This window comes from Choloepus didactylus, chromosome 14 (assembly GCF_015220235.1).
Source record: "Choloepus didactylus isolate mChoDid1 chromosome 14, mChoDid1.pri, whole genome shotgun sequence".
NCBI lineage: Eukaryota > Metazoa > Chordata > Mammalia > Pilosa > Megalonychidae > Choloepus > Choloepus didactylus.
In genome coordinates, this window is record NC_051320.1 from 22,604,381 (window position 1) to 22,616,214 (window position 11,834).

The 11,834-nt window shown below is 39.6% G+C and overlaps 1 long non-coding RNA gene across 1 annotated transcript in view; it reads right to left on the bottom strand.

Annotated features, from left to right (window-relative positions):
- Positions 1–10,989, bottom strand: part of LOC119509471 — a 120,110-nt gene extending 109,121 nt beyond the window's left edge. The window contains exon 1 of the long non-coding RNA XR_005211715.1: positions 10,886–10,989. This is a non-coding gene — a long non-coding RNA (uncharacterized LOC119509471). The remainder of the gene's footprint in view (positions 1–10,885) is intronic.
- Positions 10,990–11,834: the final 845 nt, after the last annotated feature.

Below are 11,834 nucleotides of genomic sequence, written 5' to 3' on the forward strand. Positions count from 1 at the left end.
AGTCCTTCATCAGATATGCAGTTTGCAAATATGTTCTCTCAGTTTATAGCTTTTATTTTATCCTCTCAATAGGGTCTTTTGCAGAACAAAAGTTTTTAATTTTTATGAAGTCCAATTTATCAATTTTTACCTTTTATCAATTGTGTTTTTGGTGTCAAATCTAAGTACTCTTTGCCTAGCCCTAGATCCCAAAGATTTTCTCCCATTTTTTCTAAAAGTTTTATAGTTTTACATTTCACATTTAAATCTGTGATCCATTTTGAATTAATTTTTGTGTAAGGTATGAGATTTATATCTGGGATTATTTTTTTGCCTATGGATGTCCATTTGCTCCAGAAACATTTGTTATAAAGGTTACCCTTCCTTTATCGAATTGCTTTTGCATGTTTGTCAAAAATCAGTTGGACCTATTTGTGTAGGTCTGTTTCTTGGTTCTGTTCCATTGATCTGTGTTTCTTTCCCTCCAACAATATCAAACAATACTGATTACCTTTGTTATTAATAAGTCTTGAAATTGGGTGGACAGATTCCTCTCACTTTATTCTTCTTTTCAAAATTGTTTTAGCTATTCTTTTTCCTGTGTCTGTCCATATACATTTTAGAATATCTTGTCCATATCTATAAAAATCTTCTTGAGATTTGATAAGAATTGTGTTAAAAATGCACATAAATTTGGAAAGAGTTGAAATCTTTACTATACTGGGTGTTCCCAACTATAGTGGGTCTTCATGAATGTTGTTATATGAAAGTACATTTGTATCAGTTTGCCATTAAATGCTTGTATTTGTGGCAAGTTATCCATGATTGTGATACGTCTTTCTGTTTATTTGGATCCTTGATTTTTTCATCAGTTTTAGTAGTTTGCACAAAACATGCCAGGTAATGTTTTGTTAGTTTCCCACCTGTTTCTTTTTCAATTTGAGCAATTGTAAATGGTATTGTACTTCAAATTTTGTTTTCTGTGTGCTATTATCTAAAAGTTTTGTCTTGCCCCTTTCCTCATCCTTTGGCTGATAGAGCAGGCTTGTATTGGGTTTTTGTTTTTGTTTGTTTGTTTGTTTGCTTTTGGTCTGTGCTTGTGGATGTTTCCAGGTTGCCAGCTTATTAAGCTCCAAGTCCGGGATTGATGAGGCAAAAAGAAAACTCAGGGAACCCACCATTGTTTTGTTCCTTTGGTCCTATGGTTCCTAGCCTGTCTGCCTTCTTCTTTACACCTTAGAGTCTTCTTTTGTTTGTTTTATATGTACTGTCCAGGGTTTTCAGTTGTACTTAGCAGGAGGAATAAGGAAAAGAGTGTCTATTCCACTATTCCAGAAGCAGAAGAGTCCTACTTCCTTAGCTACTTAATGAAGCCTCTTCAAAAGAGCATAGACAATTGGCACAGGTGTTTTGAGAAAACAAAGCTTTCAACTTATCAGATAACTATATACTAGTTGCCATAAAATTTAAATCCAATCTATATTTATTCTGATTCTGATTGGAAAGTTGGGTTTCTTTTTAAGATGAAGAGGAGCAAAGATTGTTTTAATAATTCAGACGACTGTTGAATTGTAATTCTGATATCATGAATGTTGTTATATGAAAGTACATTTGTACCAGCTTGCTAATAAATTTATGGCAAGTTTAGATAAAGCAGGTCTCAGATTAAATTCTGCCACAAATACAAGCATTTATTAGCAAGCTGGCACAAAAACAGTTGTTTTGTAAGCTAGATGAAGTCACACACTATCTTTTTAGGTGCTCTGATGACATCTTGCATAAAAAAATATATTCAAGAAAAACAAATTCCAGAAGCAAAATTCAGTTACTCTCTCAGGCAGTATCAAGTAACCAGAATCCACAAAAATCAGGACCTGGTTAGAGAGGACCATACTGCATTAGTCCAACAGGTGAAGGGAGGAGGGCCTCTTAGCTTCTTACACCCTTTCATGCAGAATTGGGGAGTATCTCTAAACTATTTTGATCAATCTATATATTTTACATACCACTAATTTCAGCAAGAAAATAACCCATTTCTAAAAGCCACTGCACAAATAACAAACCACTGATTTCACCACTGAAACCCCATTTGTAACATTAACAAAATGTCTAGTTAGGTTTTGCTCAAAGAGAAAGACAGCTGGAGGGGTGGAGAGCTGCCTATAGAGTGTGTCATTTGGTTAACTATTAACTGACTGTCCCCAGAAACATGCATGCTACTTAGGGCAACTGGCTTCCCAAGTTTGGGTCGATTCCAAACAACGCATACAAGTGCACATGCATCACACTGTCTGTGCTGAAATATTTAAAAAGCGAATGTATTGACCACATAGCACACATATTGGTGTAAATAACTTGTTGTCCCTATTTTCAACATCCCCCTTGCAATGAACACCATATTCACATGCTGATGTCTGGAATGATTCACATAGCCCCTCCACTCCAAAATTGTGTAACATATTACTCTTATGTTGTTACGTTATTCCAAGTAAATATGTCTGCCCCTTTGCTCATTTTTCATGAAAATATCCTCTGGCCCCACCCTGCATGTCACAGAGAATGCCAATTCAATCACTGAGGAGTAAGAGGCAGGAGGAATGCAAAAGTAGTGGGCAAAGCCTTTTACATTTTTTATAGAAGTGGAGCCACTGATAACCGCCCTGTATGGTAGAGTTACCTCTTGTAAGCCCCTCGTTCCCTGCAAACTTCTGAAATTTATTGCTCTTCTGACACTTATATTAGGATGAAGTAAACACAGCATTCTTTAGAAAGGCTATTTATGGACTTTTTCTTAACTTCTAGTCTGGTATGAGAGGGGGAGGGGCTGTTCTCAATACGTAGATCCCCATCCCAGACCTATTGAGGTAGAATCTCTAAAACTAAGGCCCAGATGCTACATGTTTAGCAACCCCCCCCCCCACAAGTAATTTTGAAGAACACCAACTGAGGGCCTTGTGGAACATATTTTGAAAACCACTGCTTTACGAAGTGTAATAATAAACATAAAACAGAACAAAAATTGGATCTTCATGGAGAATATTAAGAGGACCCAGAAAAAAACAAAAACTCCAGTCCAAGGTAAACAATTAAAAAGCAGCCGCCACAGGAAGTGTTTCCTGGGGTAGAAATCAGGCACGTCCACACCAAGAGCAAGCCCAAGCCAATTCAATTTCTGGTTACTTTTTCCTCATCACATTATAAAGTGAATGATAATATAGGAAATGGTGGTGTTTTTTTTTTTTTTTTCTTTCCAAACTTCTTTCTTTATGAAATAACTTTTTTAAATAGAAACTACAAGGTCTCATTAAAACATCTTACCATGGAAACTTGACATTTAAAGGGAAATCTATTAGTCAAGGAATGTTATTAATAAAGGTGCTCTTTCTGAGGTTGACACCAATGATCTAGTTGATCAGCAGCGCTAACATCAATTGCCACTTGGGTAGCATTCCAATTAGAGCACAGAAAAGAGGGTGTTGGGAGGAAGCGTGTTTTGAAAACTCAAATACAGAGAGTAAACAAATATCTATGCTGTCCAAAAAAAAAAAACCCCACTATTCATGATGAGCCCTCATAAGCTAACCCATTACAAACAGGCAATGTTCATGTTTAATTGCTTTTTCGTGAATTGCTTATGCTCTCAATAATTTTCCAACTCCATTACTTTTCCTGTATTTAGGGATTTCACAATTTGCATACTAAAAATAGCAATATTTAACTATGACTTTCAATATTCTAAAAACAAGCCAGGATGTACAAGAAAGGAATAAATAAATTTAAAAATATATATTTCCAAAGAATATTTAATGGTATGGGGAAAAGTTCTTGATACAATGTTAAGTAAAAGAAAGGAGAAGATATAAAACTATATTTTCAGCTTCAGTATAGTTAAGTTTGATTCCAATTTTGTGAATATATGAACACATATGTTTATCAAAACATATTGAAAAAAGACTGGAAGGACATGTACCCAAAATGTTAACAGTGATTAATTCTAGGTATTAAGAGTATATTATTTTCTTCTTTATACATTTTCTTTGCTTCAAAATTGTCTACAATAAATGCGTATTAGTTTTGTAATTAGAAAAATATAAATGTTGTATTTTTGAAGTGACCAGGCTTCCATTCCTTATGGAATAATTCTAGGATCTTTTCTACTTATTTGTGCATTATTCATGTTTTTCAGGTACAAACACATTGGCCCCCAAATTGAACAAAGGTAACTGAAGCTTTGAAATTCTATAATTCTAGACATCTATGTATATAGATTTATATACTTATTTCATACATAAAGGAGACATAGAAAGTAAGGAATTTTACCAGGAACTGGTGCATTTGCCAAGTTGCCCTTCACATTCTATTTTACTAACTTTAGTCTTTATAAAGGAATATTTCAAATGCTAACTCACTGAGACATCACCTGTTGGAGAGACATTACTTAGGGATATAAATCTTACATACATCCTGTTCCTAATTAAGGAGGAAGATTGTCAGACGTCACTGGAGACAACAGGCAGCTGCCTCTGCAACATCAGTTCTTGCATCAATCAAAATGTTGCTTGAGAAATACTTCTGAGAATAAGACTAGGTTATAGTTAATGTTACCCACAGGGCCAAGGACAGTCACCAGACATACCTGTACAAGGCAAAAATCTTTGCTACCTAAAATCTTCACTCTCTAGTTATTCCAGTGGCATATACAGCAAAGAGAGGGTTTGGGACAGGAAGGAAAATGGAAGAGAACCAGTGGGGCCCCAGGAATTCCATATAGGAGAGATTTGGGGGTGGGAATCTTATCAAAACAGTGGAGAGGCAATTTGTCTTAAAGCTGTAGTCAAACAGTCCTGGATTCAAGCTCCAATCATCCCAGTTATTACCTTTGTAACCACTGATAAATCACACTTCTTTGATCCTCATTTTATTCATTTGTGAAAGAAGAATAAAAAGCCTAATGGATAGGTGATCAGGAGAATTACATGAATTAAGATATGCTAATGATTTGGGTCATAAGTTTTAGTTCCTCCAGTAATCATTCATTTTCTTCCAGTCCATCTATAAGGAGGAAATTAAGGCATTTGATTGATGTCAGGGATTGGGTTCTATGGGATGAAGTTGGGCAGAGGTTTCTCCCCAAGTTAGCACAGGGCACTGACAGCAATAAAGGGCAAAAGTCATGCCAAAATCCTTTAACACTATCTTTTCCAACTCTGGGTCACGACCATGAGTGGGAAGCACATCAATTTAGTACACTGTAATTAACATTCTTTAAATGGAAGGAATTGAATACTTTAGAGTTCATCAAATGCAGCTAGAACAAATTTCACGAAACTCGTTTCAGTTTCATGTATATGTTAGTATGTATTTACTGGATTGTGATGTAAAATTTATTTCTTACTGTGGGTTGAAGTAAAAAAAAAAAAATTGTGAAAACTACTTCTTTACAAAAAGCCAAATTTCAAAGTCCCAGTCCAAAGGTTCACATCACAATAATTTTGAGTTTGGAGGGAATGAAATTGGAACTGATCAGAACAGTTAGGGCAGGATCCCACTGGTTGCTGGAACAGCTCGGAGGGGTCCACTCTCCCTGATACTCATCAATAACGTGTAGTGAACCAGGCTGGCTTATCAGAAGCATAGCAGATGCTCTTAACACAACGTTCTTTTAAAAAGGCAGAGATTTGCTACTGGAGAGATTTGGTACACAGGGTACCATGGGATGGCAGCTTCTTTAAATTTCTCCCAGCGAAACCATTGGTCCTGCCTGCTGGAATCACTGGGGCATCTCAGGTTTTGCTCACCTCCTGCCTCTGGGTACTCCTAGCTGGGACCTGCTTTCTCACCTCCCTCCTGTCATACAGATCTCTTGGGTCTGGGCTCTTCTCACTTTTCCCTGCTCATCTCATTTAGAGTTCTGTGGACTCAACTGCTCTGTCTCCAGCTTTCCCACTGTTTCTACTCTGTACCTCTAATTCCCAACCCCATTATATTCCATGGATAGGTCCTCCCAACTCCCCTCCCCCTCAGACACCACTGTCTTCCCTGATATGGAATTGATTTCCCACAGTTTGACTCGTGGAATCAGACAGGCAATAACCCTCTCCTACATGAAAACTTTTAGATATTCACCATGTCTTTTAATTTGGTTAACTTGCTTTGACTTGAGTCACCACCACATACCAGGGAGAAAGCCAGAAACCTCCTTCCTGGGGCACTGGTCCCTTCCTACTGCCACCAGCAGCAGGCCAGGGATTCTGCTGTTTGGAGTACATCCAGCTTTTATCTGCCTTGCCTACAAGGATCTCACATACAATTGTTAGGTGCCTTGCTGAGGTCCTTGTAGCCTAAATCTACCATTATGGTGTAGGAAATTATCTTGATACCATGTGTGGTAGATTGAACCAGGTATCCCCACAGAAGACATGTTCTTAATCTTAATCCACATTCCTGCAGCTGTTGTGAACTGATTTGTAAACAGGACCTTTTAAAGACATATTATCAGTTAAGGGTGGTCTCATCTGTGAATAGGATCTTCTAAGATCCTATTTAGGTATGGCCAAACTGAATCAGGCTGTATTACCCTGTATTGCTAGGGGCCTTATAAAGAGAAGCCAGAAGTCAGAGAAAGCCACAGGAGAAGACTAGGGCCAAAGATGGTCATGTGACAGAGGACTGCTATCCAGAATGCTACTGACGCCAGAAGAAAGCACGGTCTTGCTGACATCTTGATTTTGGACTTCTAGCCTTTAAAACTGAGAAGCAATAAATTTGCATTATTTAAGCCAACCCATATTGTGGTATTTGACATAGAAGCTCTAGAAAACTAATACAACATGATAGGCTCCAAATATACTCCCACGCAGTCATGGAACAGAGAAGCTTGCAGACAAAATTAAAATGCTCAAATCACATGGCTTATTAAATAGATTTACAGCACAGCGAGATAAAGGGGAGAAAAGATGGGAGTAAGTTAACATATGTAGGATAGGGTGCATGCAGGGTAGAAAGACCACACTGTCTGATCCCTAAGTTAGCAATGTTCATTTGTCGTGTGTGTGTGTGTGTGTGTGTGCATGTGTGTGTGTGTGTCTCTGTGTATGATGTGGTTACAAGGACCAGAACTGAGACCCAGCCGCCATAGAGAGAACTGTCCCTCAAGAATCCAGACACAGGGAAAGTAAAAATGCCTTCAGAGTTAAATTGTACAATCAATACATGATACATCAGAGAGATACTGTCACCTTAAATACCCAGAAAGCAAGGAGTCTTTCATTGCTTGACTATTAGCAGATAGAAGGTATAAAGCTACCTAAAGACAGACTATGCCACAAAAAGTATAGGAAAAAGGAGTCAGTCATGAGTTGATTGATCCAACAGTCATTTCCAACTCCCTCCTCCCCTGTCACCTTGGAAAAGCTAATCACTTGCCTCTCAGCCTACCTTACAGCTAGGGAATCTTATGTGGAGGTCATGTAGAATGAGAAATAAGTATAAATCTGCTGGGGTTGTCCTTCCTGATTAAAGGATAGGTAATAATGGTGCTACCCCTCCCCCCATTTCTTACAGCACTGAGTGACGCATGTAATGGCTGGAGCCAGAAAGGACGCAGTGTTTAGAATCAGGCAGCTGTGAGTTCAAATCTCAGTTCCCCCACTTACTGGATGTGTGATATTGGGAAAATACTTAACATGGCTCATGTAAAGTAGGTTTAATAATACCTGTAGATGCTCCAATAAGGAGGGAATGGCACACCCTAAAAGTCAGATGCTTGAGTCTTCCAGGTGGCACATTATCTTCAAGTCAGCAAGCTCCATGGACCACCACATTTGATCATAAGAGGAAGATGCTTTCCACTGTGGCTAGTCCCTGGGGGCTTTCCCACCTCTTGTTTATTTCCTTGACCCTGCCCAGACCGCTATAAAAAGGCCATTCATTAAACTCTCTTCAACTGGCCATTTCAGTGTACATCTATTTTCTGCTAGAGACCTGAATGAAACAACTATTCACACACAGGCTTCTCTGTGGTGACTGCTTTTACCAAGAGTAACCAGTCCAAACAGGCCCCAGAGGCCCCCCACTTTGATCCAAAGTCTCCTGAGCCAAGACCTTCCCTCCCCTTCATATCTGCTGTTGAGTTCCAAGTTGCCAAGAAACTACCTTGGTCTCCCTGCGGGTACCTGCCTCAAGGATACCCCCCTATCCATCCCTCCCAAACCCTCCAAAAAGAAAGAAGTATCCAGGCAGGGCCGATGGGTGGATTAAGCTTTTAGTGGAATAAAGACGGAGCAAGGACTAAAACACTTTAAGCTCCAGGAGGGCAAGAACTGAATTTAGTTTCATGTTGTATCCCTAAGACTCCTACAATGCAGTCATTGAGCTCAATGACTGTTTCTAAATAAATGAATGGTAGAAAAGACGCCCACTGCCCATTTCCCAGTCCCAGTGCAGGAGAACAGGAAGAAGGGAAGTTGGAGGGAAAAGTGTCCTCATAACCTATGGGAAAAAGGAGAGGAGCTGCCATTAATTAGGGAATTCCAGTAATCCACTGTGAGTTCACTCTCCATTAATTTTGATCAGGTTATCAAAACCTTGAATTTTCTTATTTCCGTTTGGCATTATTCATCTTATTTTATCTTGGATTCCTTCAGAATTCTGACACATTGAGCTGGTAAGAACCCATTTTCCTCAAGCTTGGTGGTCAACTCCCATTCATGCTTTAGCAGGAAGATGACCGCAGCAGAGTTCAGTTCCTGCTACGACCATCCCCGCTCTTTCCGTATCTCTTCCTTGGCCTTGGGCTCCCAAGTGAGCTTTTCCTCTCTGAGCCCACCCCCACCCCTTGCTAAGTATCTTCTTGGACTGCTAGGCAAGCTGGGTTTCTAGGCACCCCAGCCATGAGCACTGCCATTTGCACCATTCTGTCCCCACTCCTGAAGCCTTTGATGCTGCCAGGATAGCCACTTGGTTTTCACCAGCAATTTACCAGCAATCATCAGCAGTTATCAGCAGCCTGAGTTAACCTGGAAATCACTCAGAAAACACTGAGAGAAAAACCCCCTGAGAATTTTAGAGTGGCTTATCCCTTACCATCCTCCGACTGCAGAAAGAAGCTTCACATCTACCATCCCAGATCTCCAAAGAGGCTGCCTGCCTACATCAGATCATGTAAACTCACAGGGAGCCATGCCTGCAACATATCTTTTGGGAGCTCCCTCATTGAAACAGGATTTGGTACCCCTAGAATGGCAGGCAGCTAGCCCTATGCTGTTCGCAGTGACACTGGCTCAGAAATCAGAGACCTTGAGCTCCCTCGATTAGCAGGGTGGCCCCAAAGTTCTTCTCAAGGGGCTACATTTAAAGATGGCTCATGGAAAATGAGTTGTGACATCCTTATTATTCCATCCAAGAGACAAGCTGTCTGTGCCCACCAATCAGTGGCCAGATGTCAAAATTTAATGAAAGATAAGACACGGATATCAGTGTGGAACAGTGTGTCATCTCTTGGAGAGAACCAATCAGCAATCATTCAACAAGCATTTATCAAGCCTCTGTTATGTTCCAGGCACAGGGCAGCACTAGGATACAGAGCTGAGGAGCTCAGGATTTGGAACTAAATAGACAGTTATAACATGGTGCGGCGGCCACTGATAGCAGGAGGCACTGATGCTGGGGAAGCTTATAACAGGGTATCAAGAAGAGCTTCCTGGAGAAAGTGATGCCCAAATTGGAGCTTAGAGAACAAATAGGAGATACTGGGGGTCAAAGACAGCAGAGGGCACATCACCTGCTGTTGCTCTGAGATCACGTGAGAGCCTGGGCATTGGGGGAACCGTCATTCATCTCAGCTGGTAGATCAGAGGATGGAAGGGACAAGAAGTAGCAAGAGATGAGATTGAAAAAGGAGAGTCAAAGGAGACAAAAGTCGAGGTTCTTGGTGAATTCCAAGGTTCTTTCAATTATTTTTATTCTTTAGAAAGAAAAAAAGAAGCCATGGAAGACTAGAATTTTAGAAATAAAAGAGAACTTGGACATCAGCTAACTCCACCTATTTTATAGGCAAGTAAACCAAGGTCCAAGAAGGTCAACTGACTGGTACAATGTCATGCTAATGGTGGGCTGGGAAAAGAGGTAGCATGATGAGATGATGGGAATGATAAGCTCACATATGTGTAACACTACAGTCTACCAAACACTCATTTACCACATTTCAATAACATAGGGCAATGTGAAAAATTCAAAAGCCCTAAGTTGTCTCAACCATGGCCTGGCTATGTGGCCTTCAGCTACTCTCCTCTACCCCTCTGGCTCTCACTTTCACAGCTACAAAATGAAGAGGCTGGATCATTAATGTTCTTTCTAGTTCTAACCTTCCACGTTTTTTTAATTTGATTTTATGGAGACTTTCTTGCCACCGTAGATTATTAAAAGGTAACTTCTCCTATGAACACCTAAGCAATAATTTTCTAAAGGTTTTCAGGGTGACTCTATTCATATTTCTAAACATAATCCATATTCCACTTAGGTATAAAAACCACAGAGAATCTAATATCACCCTTATCAAAACTGTCTGCAATTAAACCAAAAAAAATGTGCGTTCACACTCTCCTGAAATCCCAAAGAAGTCATTATTTCACACCAAACAGAAATTGTTTTATGATATGCTGCCAAAGGCCTGAAATTACAGTTTTCCATTCTCTTTGTTTAAATTTGGGCACTGAAAATCCACAGGGACTTTCCATAATAAAGAAACAAATATATAGTCCCTTCTGCTTTTCTCATCATTTATTATTAAAGATATTTACACAAGAACAAGCTCACATTACTTGGGAACCCATCCAGACCTGCTGTTAATTCTCATTATGAGGTCAGGACACAACACTAGACACCCTTTATCTTATCAGAAACATACCACTGTGGCTGTCACCCACCAAGGATTAAAGATACAGATGGGAAACACTCAGCAGGAACAAAAGGATTCCTCAGGAGCTTCAGCATGTTTCATGCAAATGACCTGTGAAACAAAGGAAAGGAAAAACAGAAAACGTAATTTGCTAAGTTTTTCAACAATGGCATTCATTTTTAAAATAAGGGTTATATGCTTTAAGGCATTTTGCTACAAAGTGGATACAAGCATGAAAAAAGTTCGGCTCCTGTCCTCAAGGAGCTTACAATCGAAAGGAGAGATTAAAAACAAAAAAAGAAAGAAAGAAAATAGAGGGCAGAATGAGCTAGGTACCACAGAATTAGAATAAATTCAGTTTAGAGAGAAGTCCCATCATGCTGCAGCAATCAGTGATGGCTGCAGAAAATAGGGGTGGGGGCAGGATTATGGCAAGAACTGGGCAGAATGCGTCCCTCTCCAGGTGCCCAGCCCCCTCCATACCACCACCAGCTACTTCCCCCTCACCCACACTCTCTTGTAAAGGAGAAGACTCCTTCCTTATATCTCTCAACCTGCAGATACATGTTTTGAAAAGAAATGCAGTGTGGTATGCATTTAAATGAATTAAAAAAGAAAAAAAAAAAAAAAACACCCTGACAACCAAGGAGAAAAATAGGCTCAAAAAGGCAATCAGAAACTTAAAGGAATTATCATAACTATTATAATGAGAATATAATATTACTCCATGAAAATTGAGAAAAATGGAGGTTGTTCATCAATACATCCCTTGGGATGTAAAGCAGTAACTCAGACCTCAGAGAACCAAAGGAGGGGCATGATTAAATTGAAAGAAACCAGCTCATTTGATAGCATAGTCACATTTCACTAAGTTTCTGAAGGGCCCTCTTCCAAACTGCTCCTTGTTGTCCCTTCTGACACTTTGCAGAGGAACTCATCTGGCCTTGAGAAGCACAGG